The sequence below is a fragment of the Mus musculus genome, chromosome 8 (assembly GCF_000001635.26).
Source record: "Mus musculus strain C57BL/6J chromosome 8, GRCm38.p6 C57BL/6J".
NCBI classification, from domain to species: domain Eukaryota; kingdom Metazoa; phylum Chordata; class Mammalia; order Rodentia; family Muridae; genus Mus; species Mus musculus.
In genome coordinates this window covers 115,617,881-115,636,511 of record NC_000074.6, presented here as the reverse complement: position 1 = coordinate 115,636,511, position 18,631 = coordinate 115,617,881, and the positions used below count along the sequence as shown (strand labels likewise).

The 18,631-nt window shown below is 45.1% G+C and overlaps 1 long non-coding RNA gene across 1 annotated transcript in view; it reads left to right on the top strand.

The window, feature by feature from the left end:
• Nucleotides 1–18,631, top strand: part of Gm39256 — a 69,314-nt gene that overhangs the window by 8,378 nt on the left and 42,305 nt on the right. The window contains exon 2 of the long non-coding RNA XR_879215.3: nt 217–18,631. This exon is cut by the window's right edge and continues 42,305 nt beyond it. This is a non-coding gene — a long non-coding RNA (predicted gene, 39256). The remainder of the gene's footprint in view (nt 1–216) is intronic.

Genomic DNA, 18,631 nt, shown 5'->3' with positions numbered 1-18,631 from the left:
TCTGATAATTGCAGGTCCCTAGCAAACTTCATCTTGGATCATGTTGTCTGCAATGCGTGAGCACAGGTATCTATCTGGAGCCCTGATAGGTGTAGGTCCTTCGCAAGCTTCTCTCTTTCTTTTTCCTACCTTCAGATAGATATCACAAAAACCTTCAGTCAAACTGTGTTTTCTTAGGAGAACAAGCTACTTAAGATATTGCTCCATATTACCCAGGGCCAAGCCCAGCTGCAGCTCTACCAAAGACCTTTCATGCTGAATACAGATGTATTCACGCATCTGTATGTAGGCATGCAAAGAGAGTCCTCCTGCTTTGCTTAGTCTTGTGCGGCTTGGATGATTTGACTCAGTTCCTACCTAATCCGTAAGTAGGGGTTTTTTTTTTGTTGTTGTTGTTTGTTTGTTTGTTTGTTGGTGGTAGGGTGTTTTGTTTCTTTTTTCTTTTTGTTGGCTGGGGGATTTTTTTTTTCCAAAATCAAGATGATTTCCCCAGTCACTGGAACAGCCTCTGTTGGTCATGTGGGTGGTTCACAGAAGCTAGAAGCCTCCAACCACTCGGATGGGAGCTAGGAATTGACCCTGGCCAAGGAATTAAGGGGGCAGAGAACACCACTGGGATGTGAGATTCCTGGCAACTTGACCCAGATTTCATTTCCGCCTGGAAGCTCCTGCCTTATACTCTTTTGGTCTTAAAACAATACGTTACAGGTAATACCTTATCAGGCTCACCCTCTCAGGCAGCTCTGATAAACCTCTTCCGAGTACTCTCCAAACTCACCTGAGATTTCTTACAGACTCCCATGCCCCTGCTTCTTTGATAAGTGCCATCAATGACAGTAACCAAATGATGCGACCTATCTGGGCAGAAGCATCCCAGACAGAACATCCTCTTAGGACACTGAGTTTCTGCATTAAAGAGTGAACTGGGTGAGGAACTGGTCTCCTTCCTTCTCCCTAGCTGAGCTCTAGAACTCCCCTCCTGTACCCGTAGGGAGGGAAATACAGCTGAGCTCTGCCAGCAGGAGATGCTAAACAGCTGAATGACTCCATTTGTTTGGGAGAGCTCTCTGCTTCTTCTCTCTTGACACTACTTAATCCCCCTCAAACAAAACGAAAGGCCAGCTCAGAGCTACACTTAGAAAGAAATATAAGAGTAAGACTCTATATTAAAATGGTAGAAGGACAGGGTTGGAAAGGCAGCTCAGTGTTTAGAGTACCTGCTGCTCTTACAGAGGACCAAGGCTCAGGCTCCAGCACTCACATCAGACAATTCAGAACTAACTTCAGTTCCAGATGATCTGGTGTCATCTTCTGACCTCTTTTGGGCACCTGAATTCGAGCAGTGTGTATGCATACACTCAGGCACACACACACACACACACACACACACACACCAAATAAATGAATATTTTTTGCCCTACCTAGGGATCCATCCCATCTGCAGACAGCAAACCCAGACACTATTGCTGATGCCAAGAAGCACTTGCTGACAGGAGCCTGGTATAGCTGTCTCCTGAGAGGCTCTGCCAGAGTCTGACCAACACAGATGCAGATGTTTGCAGCCAACCATTGGACTGAGCATGGAGACTCCAATGGTGGACTTAGGGGAAGGACTGAAGGAGCTGAACGGGTTTGCAACCCGAGTGGGTGGATGGGTGGAAGAACACCCTCATACAAGCAGGGGGAATGGGGACGAAATAGGGGGGTTGTGGAGGAGAAACTGGGAAGGGGATAATATTTGAAATGTAGATAATTAAAGTAACCAATTTTAAAAAGATGGAATGGAAAAAAGGAAAAAGGAAAGAGAGAAAGAGAGAGACTGGAATTTCACAGTCAGTTATAATTAGAAAAAACTTTGAGGGATTACAATCTAATTAGAACAGATCCAAAAATATGATCAATCTCTGGAAATAGATAAGTTTACTAACTCATTCCAACTAAGCTGTTCTTTAAAGCCAGGATCCCTATGGCACTGGGGTTAACTTGTCCTGATTCATAAAGACAAACCTACAGGTGAATTTTCTGAAAAATTTGAGGTTGACATTATACAAAGCCATTACTAAAAGTCAAACCATGGAAACCTGTGATCAGATCATTTCTGTTTTTAAAGTGACGCAGAAGTCACAACTTTAAACACGTCACTATATTATACTATTATGTTTGTGTTTGTTGTGTGCATCCACATGGCTGACAAGCTTCAAGTGTGGTCCTCCCAAGCCATGCTTGATGACATCAAAGTAGCTAGACATGTGCTAAGAATGTACATAGGCATCCACAGGTAAATACAATAAAGTTAGGTTCCTTAATCCCAGTCTCAGTCTTTCTCTGTCTCTATCTCTCTGTCTCTCTACATCTCCGTCTCTGTGGGTGCACGCGTGTGTGTGCATGAGTATACGTGTGTGTGTGTGTGTGTATGTGTGTGTGTGCATGTGTGCATGTGTATGTGCTCATGTGTGTGTGTCCGTCCGTCTGTCTGTCTGTCTGTCTAATAGAAGCCACTTGTACATGGGTTATCAGTTCTCTGCTAATTTACAAGGACTATTGCCTCATTTGTAAAATGAATTATTGGCCCTCCAGAGTCAGGTGGATGAAGCTGGGTGTAACGTCTATAGATAACCACAGTGTAAGTCCATTTCCATTCCAGGCAAAAGAGGCAATAACCAGATGCAGTGTGGCTGTAAGCTCTTGACACCCACACTGTTTCCTTGAACTTAATTTCACAAATCATTATCAATGCATGATGTGCCTCTTATTTGCCAAATCTGGTCATCCCAAAGCAGGGCGGTTCATATCAAGGAGGTCGTTTCTCTCAGGTGTCTCTAAGACTCTATACTGGAAGTGTCCCAGAATTGTGTAGAATGTGAACGTGGTCAGCCATACCCTTCCTCTAGAGTTCTCATTTTTTTTCTTAGCCCATGAAATCAGAAATCATTATTAGAACGGCCACACACCCTTAAATATAACAGGTTTTTGTGACCCGTTCCTGAAACATTTTCTAGAAGGCCACTTATAGATGTGACCATTACAAAATGAAAACAGAAAAAAAAAGGTAGTTTTGTTTGTTTTTGTCTGCATTGAGCATCTTTCTGTTTAAATGAAGTCAGAACACACATCCCAAAAAATCTGTAGTCGAAGGCACTTCTCCCACTGAAGGGTCCAAAGCTGTACCTTAAAGGGATTTGAGGACCTCCTCTTACCTCCTTCTTTCATAATCTTTCTTTCCCTAGAATAATTTATGTACTTTAATTATGTTTTATTTTGCTTGCCTTCTGAGTTGATCAAATTGCTGTCGATATTGGAAGGAAGACAAAACAAACAAAACACACAAAACCCAATATATTAGACATTTGTCGGTTTCTGGAGGACCACTCTGTCCCCTCTGGGTTTGTGGCCACAGACCCGGCCGTGTTTTAATTTCTGTTATCTTGCGGAGTCTGAATAGGATTCGCTGTTCTTAAGGCCCTAGACTATCACTTTACCCCAAACATCCATCCACTATTGGAGAAGGCAGCAAAGCTCTGCATAGCTATTTATTTTAAGTGCCTGATTAAAATTTCATGAAAACAGGAAGTCGGGGGAAAAGAATAGATCGCAAGAGCAATGAAATCCGGGGCTCTGTAATTTTTAGCTCACAGGGAAAAAAAAAGCGTTAAATCGTAAGGAAGGTATATTTTCAGAATCACGCTGTGGCCACTAATGGCATATTTTGTCACTGGCCGGGGAGCTAGGGAACTAAGAATGGGCCCAATTTTTAAAATCTTATTACACAGTTTTGCTCTCATTTAGAAATTGTCACCTCAGAGTAACCTGATGCTGTTCTACTTAAAACCGACCTCAGTGGCTCTATCAGTGTGCACGGTGACCTGGTCGTCTTCCGTTTAAGCAGATAGCCACAATGTCCTCGCACAGTTGGATGGTGCAGGATCTGCCCACCCCATAAATTGATACTGCCTAAGAACTTAATCTTATCTAATTCCCATATCCAATGGGATAAAGAATTTGGGGGGAAAGCAAGTTAATGACATATCCTCTTGCTGGATGATCAAAAAGTGATTTCCAGATTTAGTCAATGGGAAATAGGTGGTTCCCCACCCCCACCACCCCAACACCCAACAACGTGTCCTTGAGCCAGTCGTTAAGGAAGTCAGAATTTGAAACACAACAATACCGAACGAAACAAAGCCTACCATTCAAGTAGGAGCAATGGCGAACGGCGAGAACACAGGAAGGCTCTAGCAGTTCTGCTGACTTTAGAACTTGCCAGACTGGAGAGAATGGGAGACGACCATGGGGGACCTTTTGGGATACCCAGCTGAGCTCTCGTTTAGCTGACCAGACAGGAATAATTGCAACAGGCTAATGGCTAGATAGATTTCATTTGCCAATCTCAAATAAATCCCCCATCTAAAGAGCAAGCCAATCCCAGAGGAAGGTGTAATCCTCCTGAGAGAGAGGAGAAAAAAATCCCAGCCAAAGAGTACAGTAGAGCCCCCAGCAAAAGCAGCAAATTAAGTCCCTTGCTGAAGGGCTAAGAAGGTTAGATCTCCTCCTAGGCTCCGGTTTCCAGCTTGCCCATTGAAGCTGACCTGAGTGGGGATCAGAGAGTTTGTAGAAGAGAAGCAAACCAATGTCAGATGCTGATGGGCACTGCTGGATGCCAGGAAGTGCCTCTCAGGACTCCCAAATCCCCCAGGGCCTTAGTGGGACTTAGAATCTAGGGGAGGGGGCTGCTAGCTCCTGGAGAGATGCACCTGTATTTGTGCCAGGAAGTTTGGGGTCATTTCATGCTGACTATCACAGGATCCACACAACTATATTAGCCAAGAGAGACTTAAATCATAAGTCAATTCTTCAGGAGAGCATTCACTCACCACTTGCATGGGGTGATTATTGGCTTCAGTTAGCTCCTTGGGTCTCACTGGATGATGGTTCCATGACCTTGCACCTTGCCTGAGATACTCATCTCTGTTTATCCTAAACAGTGAGGCATGTTGTATCTGTCCTTGTCATCTCCGGTACAAGTGGCTCACCTTACCTTGTAATTCTTTACTTACAGTCAGACTTCTGGACAAAGTAATAAAATAATAATGATGATGATGATGATAATAAGCAGCAATAATAGTAGTAGTAGTAGTAGTTGTTGTTGTTGTTGTTGATGATGATGATGATAGAAAACTAATTGCATCTGTACTGAGTAGACACAGACTCTTTCCTCATCATTAGTCCCTAAACAGCACAGTGGCGCAGCTATTCACATGCTGTTGACTGCATCAGGTGAGGCACAGATGATTTTAAGCACCAGAGAAAATGGGCACAGGTTCCATACAAATGGAGTGACTTTAGCATCCCAGGGTTAAGATAGCCATGGGTTACTGAGACCCATTCTCATTTTGTACCCAGGGATGACTATCAGACCATCACTCGCCCCTTAGGACACTCAGTATCACAAATCCCCCTTGAGCTCTTTCACTACACCAAGGGTCTGGCTGCACTGGGGCATTTAGTAGTAAATTTTTCTAGAAGGACTGGATGGATGGATGGATGGATGGATGGATGGATGGATGGATGGGTGGATGGATGGATGGATGGATGGATAAAATCATGCGTATAGATAGTTGTGAAAATTGTAACAAATAATAGGTGTCGGTGTTCTTTTCATACTTCCACAGAGATAACATCATTAGTTTGGTCTAGTACAGAGAAAGTCTTCTGTAGGCCTGTAGACTTCAGGGGTAGAGGTAATACAATATTTTTAAGGAAGAAGAGTCTGGAGTCACTTCTTGGCTGATTATTGATGTGAGAATAGCCCTGGCTATGCAATGATCAAGCAATGGGGACAATAATAATAAGATGTCACCTTGGGCTGCCATATAGAAAAAGCCCTAGGCTCTAATTAACACTAACAATTTCTACCATCAAGCCATGTTGTCCCATGGGTCAGAATGGACCCAAGATGATTAGTAAAGTGACTGAATGGCTGGAGAGACATGTCTTACAACATTTTTATGATTCCCAGGCTATGACCATTCAGTATACCTTTATATTCTTTCCCAATTCTGACCTTACCCCTACGCTGGGGAAGATTTTGAGGCAGAAGGCATCATTTGGGAATCCTAACACAATCCTCACAGGGCTATGGTCCTACTCAGAATTCTCCAACTGTGTGCTAATTTGTGGCGCAAATGACGTTAAGAACCTTAGAACAGGTAGTGTCTTAATCAGCTTCAGGCTGTGTGTTACAGCATTCTGCTGTATGAAATGACTTTTGCCCACAACCCCAGCAAGCAAGCCCTGAAGCTGATCCCCAGCCAGGAGACCTCTTCAGTGCAACTCCAAGCCTGTCTCCACTCTGGGAGTTCTTGTCTGGGATCTTGCACACAGCACATGCTTTGCTGTGCCTTTAGAAACACGATTGTGAACTGTGTGTGTCCATGAGACTTTGTAGCCTTACCACGGCCTCCCAAGGGCAATGTCCAAATGCTTCTTGATGCCCTACCCTGTACCAGGCACGGGAGAGTTACTGTATCTAGCAGACTGTTTCTGTTTATTAGAGTTTTGCTGTTCTTCTAGGTCATGGTTCCTTCCACAGGGTATGTGGTTAGAGGTTGCTTTCTATCTGCTCCTCCGGAGGCGTGTGCAGGAAGTGGCTTCCATCCTTGGCAGGCTCATTCCTCTCTGCTGGGATAACTCAACAAAGTATCCACAGGGATTGTCCTAGTTTTGTTATTGTTGCTGTCACACACACACACACACACACACACACACACACACACACACACACTCAAAACAAAACCCAAAAAAAAACCCCACAAAATAACAACAATCACTTTGTCTCCAAGTGCTCTTAGCTTGTGCTTTCTCCTCTCTCACATGGTTCAGGAATCCCTTTCAAGGGAATGGTGTTGCCAACAGTGGACTGAGTCATCCTATGTCAGCTAATTTCATTAAGACAATCTCCCCCCCCCCTTCCCCGTCCAGACATGCCCACAGACCAAGACAACGTAGACAACTCGCAATTGAGACTCTTCTCTTCAAAACTCTGGCTTCTAGGCTAGGTGGTTGAGAGCCTGATTCAGGAGACCAGACAGCACCAGAACCTTGGAAGGTCAGAAGCATGGACCTCGATCTTAATCTAGGCTCTGTATCTCAGCCATTGTGTGCCCTTGAGCTGTGTGTGCCCTTAACCTCTCTGAATCCCATATGCTTCTCTTAGCCCACAAAGCACCTGAGGCTCTCTGCTTGTGTGTTGGCTCATGGTGAAGTGGTATCTTCTCCACTCCAACTCCTCTTCCTTGCAAACGCCATTTTCCACGGTTCTGTTTACCAGTGTAGTGGAGACATGCCTTTAATCCCAAAGAGGCCAGAATTGTTTGTGGAAAATGAAGAGGATAGTACTAACATCTCTCACATAGGATTGTGAAATAGAAATATATTTAATAAATTTCCTGCCCTGTCTGCCCCCGCCCCAGAAACAAAGTAACGAAAACCATTGTCTTATTTTGTAACTACCTTAAATGAGTGAATACTTCTATAGGAGTTAGTAGTATTATCTCTATATTAGAAATGGGGAAACCAAGTCTTATAGCTACAAGTTTGTTACATGCCCTTCCCCCCCCCCCGTGTGTGTGTGTGTGTGTGTGTGTGTGTGTGTGTGTGTGTGTGTAGCTGTATACACATTTGTGTGGGGGAAAGGTACATTTGTATGTTTATGTATGTGTATGCATGTGTCTGTGTATGAGTTGGCAATCTTTATAGTACAAGAACCTGCAATGAAAGAGTTGGGAAGATGGCTTAGTTGCTAAAGAGAATATGAAGTGCATGCTTGTGGGTGATAGAAAATAACTTCTAGTACTACTCCATAGCTATTACCTTATTTTTTAAGACAGGGTCTCTCAGTACCCTAAAATCCACTAATTGATGGCTGGCCAGCAAGCCCCAGATATCCTTCTCTCTCTGCTATCTCAGCACTGGAATTACAAGCACCACACATATTGAGCTTTATGTGGGGATGCTAGGATTTGAACTCAGGTCCTCAAGCTTGCTGGCAATCATTTGAGCAACTAAGCCATCTCCCCAGATCCTTCATCTTGGGTTCTTGCACTGGAAAAATTGCCAACTTATGCACAGAGTGTGTGGCTGATGGGGAAAGATTGCCTGAAACGAGGAGGAGATGGCTTTATTATCTTTCTTTCTGGAGGACTCAGAAGGAAGAGGGTCCTGTTCAGGGAGGTTGGGAAAGCGGCTCTGGCTGGAATTCCAGAGTCCATAACAGGAAGAACGCCGAGATCCTGTAGGAAATGTTTGCTGAGGATTAATGGTGGGCTAAATGCTGAGTGTAGACTTTTTCCTTCCTCATCTACATTGGGATCTTTTTACCTTTCCTTTTTAAAGATCAATGTGCTATATATTTTTCTCTGAAGGTTCATCTATTAAACCCACAGTGTTTAAGCTCAAAGACCGTTCTCCACCATGTAATTAACCCCCATGGGGGCCCATTAAAAGCCAATGATATTTTATGATTTTATTAACAAAAAGCAAACAGGGAAGGTGTCTGTGGAATGTGGGCCTCAGTTGAGCACAGGGTGGTCCCTCTGGCAGTCCAGATTTGTCATGCCCCAGCTCCAGTACTTTATAGGGTTGTGGCTTTTGGGGTTATCATTTCATTGAGACCTAGAGGGAAGCAGATCTCAAGGGTGAAAGGAGAGTTCTCTGGAGCAGGGTGTGACTCCTGTGTGACTGATACAATGATGTTGGGTACACCATTTAAGCTCTGAGCCTCCACTTGCTTATCTAAATTATGGCAAAGGCAACAGTGCCTCCCTCCTAGGAACACCATAAGCATGCAATATGATCAATAGGTGAGATGCTTAGCAGGGTCCCAGGGACATCGTGGTTACTATTCAAATGCAGTCTTCCTGTGTGTTAGGCCGAGCGGTAAGTCATCCTCCTATGTGCTGGGCACCAGCATATTGTGTGCTCATTTCCAAATCTGGAAGGAAGCTGAGGCAGATGTCCCAGGACTACCCATATCATGGCTGAGCCTCATACCAGATCTACTGTTGTCCAGGCCAGGAAAAAGTGTCAAGGTCTCACTTATTTCTCAGAGTGGCTGGACCAACTACAGAACACCTAAAAGAAGCCATTTCCAGGTCCTGACGCTTAGGGCAGAATCCTGCCCAGCAGAAGGGTCATAAGAGATGAAGGACATGCCATGCTATGTGGGAAGAGTATGGCCTTGGCATGGCCCGGTAGCTCTCAAATCCCGGAAGAACTCATCACGGTAAGGTACATGGAATATACACATCACAAGGGCGTCAAGCTGGACACTCAAGTATCTCCTGGGCTTAAGGTTTACTTTCCGAAAGGTCCATTGGCCTGTGGTCTGATTCCAACTGTGACCGTCACCTTATGCCCAGCACCCTGACACTACCCAGCTTTTGGCAACATGTCAAGCCTGGGAAATACTCAGGCCACATCCAGACCATATTCTCACAACCCATCGTGGTCACGGCACCTCCATCACCTCATCTTGCTCCTTCTGGTGGGCAGGATTCTGAACTGCACCTTGGGGCCTGGAAACAGCTCGTGGATATGAGAGATGCAGTGCAGTTCCCCATCTATGCCATGATATGGGGACAAGCCTCCCGACTCTCCCCACCCCCCAGACCTTCCCCCCAGCTCAGCCTGCACAGATAAAGAGCATGTAGAATGTAGTACCATCAGGGCAATCCAGACTGGGATAGGAGAGCTGTCAGGATCGTCCAAGGCACTAGTTTCTTTTCCTACCTGTGGTGTGAACACAGTCCTGGAAGAACGCCCTGTCATATCATGTGAGCCCAAGGGTTAGGACAGGAAGTGGGAGCCAGCCCAGTCACAGCAGGGCAAACCACAAGCAGGAAATCTGGGCACCCCAGAGTTTGGATTCTTGCCAGGTCATCAGAGTGGTATCCCCTCCTTGACCCCCAAGGCCAGTTGATTGTTAGTGGTGACAGGTGATAAGGAACTGGGTTTTTGCATTGCAGTAGACAATTAGAGGGTAGGGGTGACTGCTTCAGGGAAGAAGACTTTCTAGAGGCAGCAGAGGACAGCAGCTAGCACTCTTGTCCTCAAAGGTGGGAATTGCAGCTCTTGGGTGTAGCTCTCCTTGGCATTCCATTTAGGCAAGGCAGGCGGCAGACCCCAGATGCTTTTTCTGTGTCTTGGACAGGGTTAGTCTAGCCTTTGTGTTTGCACAAACATGCCAAGCCTGCTTGCTTTAGACGTCACCTCATGGGACCTCCTCTGCCTTTGATGTTCCCAGGGAAGTCACATCTCTAGGTGCCATAAATCCAGGTTGGCTAGTCTGTGCTGTGGAGCATTAAGCAAGCCAGTGAACATCTCTCGTCTTTGGGTGTTCAAGGCAAAAATCATGGTGACCTCGAGATGGGAATCATCGCAATTGGCCAAGATAACAAGCATGAGGAATTTGGAACATAGAATAAACTAGATGTTAGAAACACTACTATAGTCTCACTCTATGGATCTTCTATTTTGAAAGAGTCCTCAGATACAGACATGGTTAACAATATTAGTTAAGCCTTAAATATCATTTACTATGTTTTGGGAATTATCCTTAATGTTTCATGTGTGAGTGTGTGTGTGTGTGTGTGTGTGTGTATGTGTGTGTGTGTTTAGTTATAAAAATTACCAGGGTGTACAATGGACTTTTATCACCATTGCATGAATGAGGATACAGAGACCAAGAAACTTTTCCAGAGTGAGGCAGCTGATTAGAACTGGTGCAAAATGAAGTCCAAAGCTGCTGGCTACAGAACCCACACAACTAGACACCACATTACTCTGTCACTGAGCCATATCCCCAACTTCTTTTTTTCTTTTTGGTTTGGAGACAGGGTCTCACCGAATTGCCAAGGTTGACCTTGAACTCACTCGGTGACCTTGAGCTGGTGTTCTCCTGCCATGGCCTTCAAAGTAGCTGGGATGAGAGGTCTTTGCCACTGATTTGGTAATTTGAGAGCAAAACCGAGTGGAAGTGGTTGGTCTCTGTGATTTTTCATCCTGTGGAGAAACCTGGCCTAGGTAGGCTCAGAGCCAAGGAACTAAGATGAGACAAAAGCCCTTAGTGGTTTCAGATTCTGCAACAGAGCGTGATGGACAAAGACCTTGCTGGTGTTGGTGGATGCCAAGTGACTGAAACAGACAGTGAATTTAAAAAAAGAGCAGTGTTTCATGGAAACTGTGACTTTCATTCACAGAAACTGAGAGATTCAGAGAGGAAATGCCTCAGGAGGTCTGTTGGCTCAGGGGCCTCAACACTGCCTAGCTATATACAAGTGTGTTCAAAGAAGACACTAGAAGGGCTGGGGGTACAGTGTAGTAACAGAACCCTTGCCCAGCATGTCTGAGGCCCTTTGTGCAATACTCAACTTGAACTGGATAAAAAAATGAGGCAAGAGTTGAAGCATCTTCAACATTGATCAGCTAATAAATATTGAGAACAGGTCAGGAACCCAGTTCAAAGTTGTGTTCATTAGCTTCAGATTGCTGGGACCAAATGCATGAGGAAGAAGAGACCATCTTGTCTCATTCCTGGGAGGAGCAGAGCTGTAAATGTCTTGACAAACAGCACCAGTCACCGTCATAGACAGTGGCTATGGGTCAGGGTCGGCACCAGACATCTAAATGAATGAGATCTCTGTGATGATCAGTGGCATCTTCTGTATGTTAAGCATGGCCTCCAGGATAGGTAGTGGCATGTCCTGCATCATTTCAGTTGGTCTTCATGTAAGGGGAGATAGGTAGTTTTCCATGCTCCCTTTTCAATTTTAGTATATGCGTGCTGTGTTTTGTGTGGTGTGGTGTGTGTGTGTGTGTGTGTGTGTGTGTGTGTAGATGAGGGTCAGAGGTCAATATTTAGTTTTGTTATTTTTTCTTAATCATTTTTCACATTTACTTACTTACTTACTATTTTATTCATTCATTTAAGGCAGGTTTTCTTTGTGTAGCTGTCTTAGTCAGGGTTTCTATTCCTGCACAAACATCATGACCAAGAAGCAAGTTGGGGAGGAAAGGGTTTATTTGGCTTACACTTCCATACTGCTGTTCATCACCAAAGGAAGTCAGGACTGGAATTCAAGCAGGTCAGGGAGCAGGAGCTGATGCAGAGGCCATGGAGGGATGTTCTTTACTGGCTTGCCTCCCCTGGCTTGCTCAGCCTGTTCTCTTATAGAACCAAGACTGCCATCCCAGAGATGGTTCCACCCACAAGGGGCCTTTCCCCCTTGATCACTAATTGAGAAAATGCCTCACAGTTGGATCTCATGGAGGCATTTCCTCAACTGAAGCTCCTTTCTCTGTGGTAACTCCAGCTGTGTCAAGTTGACACAAAACTAGCCAATACAGTAGCCTTGACTGGCCTGGAACTCACTGTGAAGGCCAGACCAGACTGGTACTTGCACAGATCTTTGTGTCTCTGCCTCCTAAGTGTTGAGATTAAAGGCACTAATCACCAAGCCCAGATTCACCATCCTCCTTTACTTTTTGAGATGACGTCCCACGGACGCTGATGCCCATCAGCTAGGCCAAAATGTTTCAGAGATCTGGTTGTCTTTGCCCCTCTTCACAAGTAATGAGATTTCAGGCTTACATCACTATGCCCAGCCATGGACCAAGCTCAAGCCTTGTGCTTGTATGTGTCATCTCAATCAACTGAGATGACACAGCCAGTACAAGAGCACCCTTGTACACTCATGAGTGCCAAGTAGTGAGTAAGTCAGAGTGCAGAGAGCATTCTAGATCCTAGAGTCTAGGGGAAGGGGAGGCTTGCATACCGGAAGAGCGCTACACAAATGTGCGGTCCTCCAGGGAGGAAGTACGATCATCAATAAAGCGCGTATACCTCGACCAAGAAGTTGGTTCTCAGCATTGGCAAGCTGGCCAGGATCCAGAAAATGGGGAACAACGTGGGTGCTCGTGAGCACTTAGGACCAGCCTCTCAAGGTATAATCAGGCATATCTGACCTTTCAGTATTGAGCTGTCTTTTCTTCTGCAAAGTTACTGCTTGAGATCTATAGCACCAGCAACCCCCCACCCATACCAACCCAACCTTAAACCAAACCAACCAACAGCAGCGGTCCAGGGCTGCAGCTCAGTGGGAGAACGTTTTCCTAGCATGGGTGAGGTCCTTAGTTCAAGCCCTAGTATAAATGGATTCGTTTTTCCACAAAAAAAACCTCATAATATTTTAAGTCACATTTATTATTTTTGTGTTTGGCTACATTCATAGGTATCCTTGGTCGAATGTGGCCTGTGGGCATCAACATTTGCTTTGTAGGAATAGTCAGGGTCTCTTCAGAGGAATTACAAATCTTGGATGATAGTTTTTAGCTGTGTGTGTGCATGCACACACTTGATCACTCCTATACATGTGTGTGGGTACCTGTCCATATGTGTGTACGGGATTAATATGTGTGCCCCAAGTTGTCAGTAAGCATCCTTAATCACTCTCTACCTTAGTTTCTCAGGCAAGGTCTCTCTGCCAACGGCAGGACTCTCAACTCTCTGACGTGTAGTTTGGCTAGCCAGCCTGCTCTGGAGGTCCAGTGTCTTCATGTCCCAAGTGCTAACCTTACAGGCATTTGCATGGCTTCTGGTAATCTGCCCTATGGTCCTCTTGCTTTTCTGGCAAGCACTTTAAACACGGAGCCATCTTTCCAACTCACAAATCTAAGCTCCAAAACTAAATTTATCTGCAAATAGAACTTGAGTTTTTCACCCATCTTCTGGGAAGATAATGGCTGAGCTTGCACCATATAGAGAAAAACAGCTCTCAGCAATAATACCCACCCCCCCCAACCAGGAGTCCCACAAATTTGGAAATTTTGTAGATGTAGTATTTGCACCTGTGCTGGGAGTATTGATGTATTTTTAAAGGAAAATTAATCTTTAGAAAACTCTGATTTGTGAAACCATATCTGTACACGCCACGCAGAAAGCAAAGTAGACTAACTGTCCATGTGTGACAGAGCTCCTCTCTGTGTTTGAATGGCAGGTGATGGGAGATGTGGTGGGGTCTCATTCTAGAGACACCAAGATAAGTAGACAATAAGAACACATTTGCCTTTTCTAACAAGCTGGAGGACATTTTTTTTTCCCTTATGAGATGAGAAACCCTAAGAACTGGGCCAGAAAGCCTGACTGTGATTTATCTGAAAACAACTGCTAAATATCCCAGAAACTAAGCTCACTAACATTCAGGGAGAGAGAGGTTTGTCTAGTTTCAGAGAACAAATATCAAATGTCCCATTTTCCTGGTGAGGGCCAGAGGAAAAGGTGTGTTTTATTGATCCCATTATATTACTTGATGGGCATTTACTGTTCTTTTTACTTGCTTGATTGTTCTAGCACGCTGAGAATTAGCAAGGTTTTTCCCTCATAGGTTAGCTTGGCTGCCGGGAATGCAGTCTGCCCTTTGGAGGTGGATAAGTTCTTCTGGGCTGATAGTAACATAGTGTGTTTTGAAGGCATCCTGTGTAAAATCCTGAAGGCAGGCTGTGTTCATGAGTTTGAAATGGTGGAACAAAATACCTAGTAAAAAATATTTTAGTTGATTATTTAGTCATATGGTTGCAGTGGGGTTAGTCCATGGGTCCCTTGGCTGCATGTCGTACATGCTTAGACAGTTCATCATGGTGATCGCAGCAGAGTCTTTATCCTCATGCTGAGTTGGAAGGATAGCAAATAAAGATGAGAGTGGAAGTCCTAGGACAGCACACAGCTTCTGAGGCTATGCCCCACTGGACCACTTCTTTCTGTTAAAATGTTGAGAACCTTCCAGAAGCAGCCTGCCTCCTCAGCCCCCTTTCCAGCTAGGAACCTAGACTTTCACCCCAGAGCCCATGGAGGGCAAGCCAAATTAAGTCACAGTACAACCTGAGTATTTTTCAAGACTTTATTTATTTAATGCCCACAGTGAGCTCCAGAGGCAGGTGCTCATGCTACCCCTATTTTACATATTTGGAAACTGAGCCACAGCGAGGTTAAGTAACAATTCTGAGACTCTCATTATGAGCAATGACCAGATTCCTATCCCAAGGCAGGAGACTTTGTACCTATTACTCAACCACTTGCTGGATTCATTTCGATGGCAGGGCAACTTCTAATGCAGCACTGAGCAGATTCTATACACCCTGAAAGGCTTTGGGACTGATCTCAAATCCTACTAACACGCATGGGATAGTAACTGTCTTTTTTTATTCTCTCTTTTTGTTCTGTTGAGGACTTGGACACCCAAGCCAGGCTGCAAACCATGAGTCCAAAACAGTGTGACCTGTGCTCAAATCTATTCAAGGTGCTACCCTTCTAAGCTGGGATGCCTTTAAGAGCAATCATTCCACTAAAGACAGCTGGGACAAGAGGTATTGTCCCAGCTAAAGGGCTGGTATATACAGTCTAGTGGGAGAGTGTGTTTACAGGTCTACATATGCACCCCAATATCTCCCCCAACCTTTCTCCCTCCTTCTCTCTTTCTCTCTCTCCTTCTCTCTCTCCCTCCCCCCTCTCTCCCTCTCCCGCCCTCCCCCCACACAAAGACATACCTACACACACACACTACAAAAGGTCCTTTGTAGTGCCCTTATACTTCAGGTATAAGGTAGGCCACAGACTTCTGTGCAGACATAGCTGTGTGGTCACAGAGAGCAGTCAGCTTGAGGAGAAGGACACCCCGCTCCACCTGACATCTTTAGCTACCTGGATGCATGAATGTGTAAGGAGAGACAGGCACACCTGGAGACCCCCTGTCTCTGGGCTTTGTAAGTACCTTCCTGGGGATGAAGGCATTTGTCCTGATCAGCTGTAAGAATCAGATCAATACGAGAAGACCAGCATTCTTTTTCTCTGCCGTAAAACCTGACTTAGTCCTTACGAGGATTTTACTGTTACTTTATATTCAAATGTGGAGGGTCTGTGAGCCATTAAGCAGTTAATTTTTATAAATGGCACACCCTCGTCATTCCAGAGTCTGGGAAAGGACGCTCCCTCATTATCAGGCACGAAGCTCCTCTTGGGTAAAGCGACTCGGGTGGTCATTGGAGATTAGAGCAGATCCTCATTGCTCCCCTAATGGGACACCTTGAAGAGGTTTTGGATTCTAAGTTGCAAGCTGTCTTCCACCCCAAGAGCCTTTGCTCCCATCCCTTCTATGCAATGCTGGGATGACTAGTGCTAAGTTTCACTTAGATGGGAAGTAGAACCATCTGGGAGTGAGCCTCATGATCATGTCTGTGAAGAAGTTTCTAGATCTGGTCAACTGAGATGAAAATACTCACCTGAACGTGATGGCACTACTGCGTGTGTTGTCTTGAGAATTGGATAAAATGGAGAAAAGAAGCTGATTCTGGTCTGTGGATACAAGATGATCAGCTGCTTCATGATCCTGCCATTGTGAATCCACGCCTTGATGGATTGTACCCCTCTAACCACAAACCAAAATAAACCCTTCTTCCTTTAGGTTGCTTCTGTTGGGTGTCTTATTACAATCCTGAGAAGAATAACTAACACAGTAAGCCCAAGATACTGTGGGCTGAGGAACATATCCCTCACACGCCAAAGTCACGTTCAAGTAAGCAAAGCTTTCTCCAGCCTGAGATCAGCAGGTGATGGCCACATGTGCAGGTGTTCTGGAAGCCCAGCTGGCTGGCTTGTGGAAGAAACAGCTCAGGGTTGGAAAATGGTCTGTTCAAAGAGGTAGCCAGTCCACAAGGCTAGGGAAATCTGTACTGAAGGAAAGATCCAACAGGAGATGAGGAGGCCTGTTTCCCATGGTGAAAACAGACACTCTGATTGAGCAAGCTGTGGGAGCCTGGAAGAGGCTTCCTCGATAGGCAATGAGGTCCCTGTCACAGGTAATAATCCTGAGAGTCCAAAGCAGGGAAATCTGGAGAAAAGATCTCTGTGTTTGGTGACAGGCTAGAGAGATGACATCTCAGTCCCCTAAGATGCTTTATTTTATATATGACGGATGGAGCCGTGAGGTGTGTCAGTCTGCGGCTTTCTTGCCACATCTAATCAAGGCAATATTTCTGGATAAAAACCTAGAAGGGTTTTTGGAACATATGCTCGGGAGCTTGAGGCAAGGAGGACCAGGTTGCAGCGTAGGCTCTTAAGGGAACTGTACAACCACAGGTACCTCGGAAATCTCTGCATCCTTGTTTCGTCATCTGGAAGCTGAAGCACAGGTGTCACACAGGGACAGTGTGGACTCTGCAGCTGAGAGAATGCCAAGCACTGGATATAAACAAGTGGCGAGGGCAGATTTGCACTAGCATGCCCACACCCACACACAGGCATGTGCACCCACACATACATGCATGCACTCATGCAGCCAGTGCAGAACCAGGACTGTGCTTTTGGGAGCCCAGCACAAGCACACTTAAGCTATCCTGCCTCTCCATGCACTCTAGTCTTCTTTATTTTAAAATTAAAAAGTGTTCACGCAACGGCATTTTTATTCTCATTAAAGACGATGAAAACTTTATGGCTTCCCCCCTAGAATCAAGACCTGAATTTATTACTGTTTATATTCGGATTTGAGGCTTGCCTAGAACCAACTCATCTTGTGTCCCCCCTCTCTCACACAGGACTGTAGAAAGAGCATGTTTGCGAAGTAATGAGGATGGAGAGTTAGAGGCTGATTTTCTTCCCTTCCCCACTTTTTTTTTCTTTCTTTTTTTTTTTTTTCTTTTTGCAAAGGAAACTCCTCCTCGGAGCTGGCATGGCATTATTAAAAATAATAAAGCAGGAGGTTGGGAAGGAGAAGGTAAATAAGGTGATTCATACATCATCTGCAAAAGACACCTAAGGAAGGCAGAGCGAAATCATTGCCTGTTTGGTGTGCAAGGAGATTCTCATGAGTCAGCGTCTACCGCTTCCGTTCTCCCCCAGCTGCGGCTTCAGGCTTGGCTGTGTCATCGGTGGGTGGGCCAGTTTGTGGCTCCTCCTGATCTGTACATACACATGCGCACGTACACATGCACACGGACACACACACACACACACACACACACACACATGGGCATTAGTGTGTATATGTGTCACACCAATGTGCAAGAGCTACTCTTTTCCAGGACTCAGGACAAGTGTGTGTCCTTGTGTTCAGGGGAAAAACAAAACAAAACAAAACAAAACAAAATAAAAACATGTCAAGAAAGTACTGGAGAACTCACAAACTCAAGAGTCCTCTGAGCTCTGTGAGAGTCAGCTCACACGCCAGGATGCCCTGTCACCTGTTGTGTGTTTTTGCCTTGTGGTTCTGGCAGCAGAATTGAGTGTGTGCCTTTACAGTATCTCTTTGGTCAGCAGTCTTTCAGAGACAGGGTGCACACGTGAGACACGTCCCATTCTGGAACTCTGTAAACCAGAGCACCCTCTATGTGGCTTCACCACAAATGAAAGTAGAGGCTGCCGAAAAGATAGTGGTGACATTCAATAGCCATCACCAGGAACCAGTTGGTGAACCCCATTAAAGCCTGGAAGGAATATCATGGCATCATTTTCCAAATATGCATATCCCTAGGGAAACAAAGGGTATTTTCAGTACCAATAACTTATATTGATTGAGTCACAGGCCAT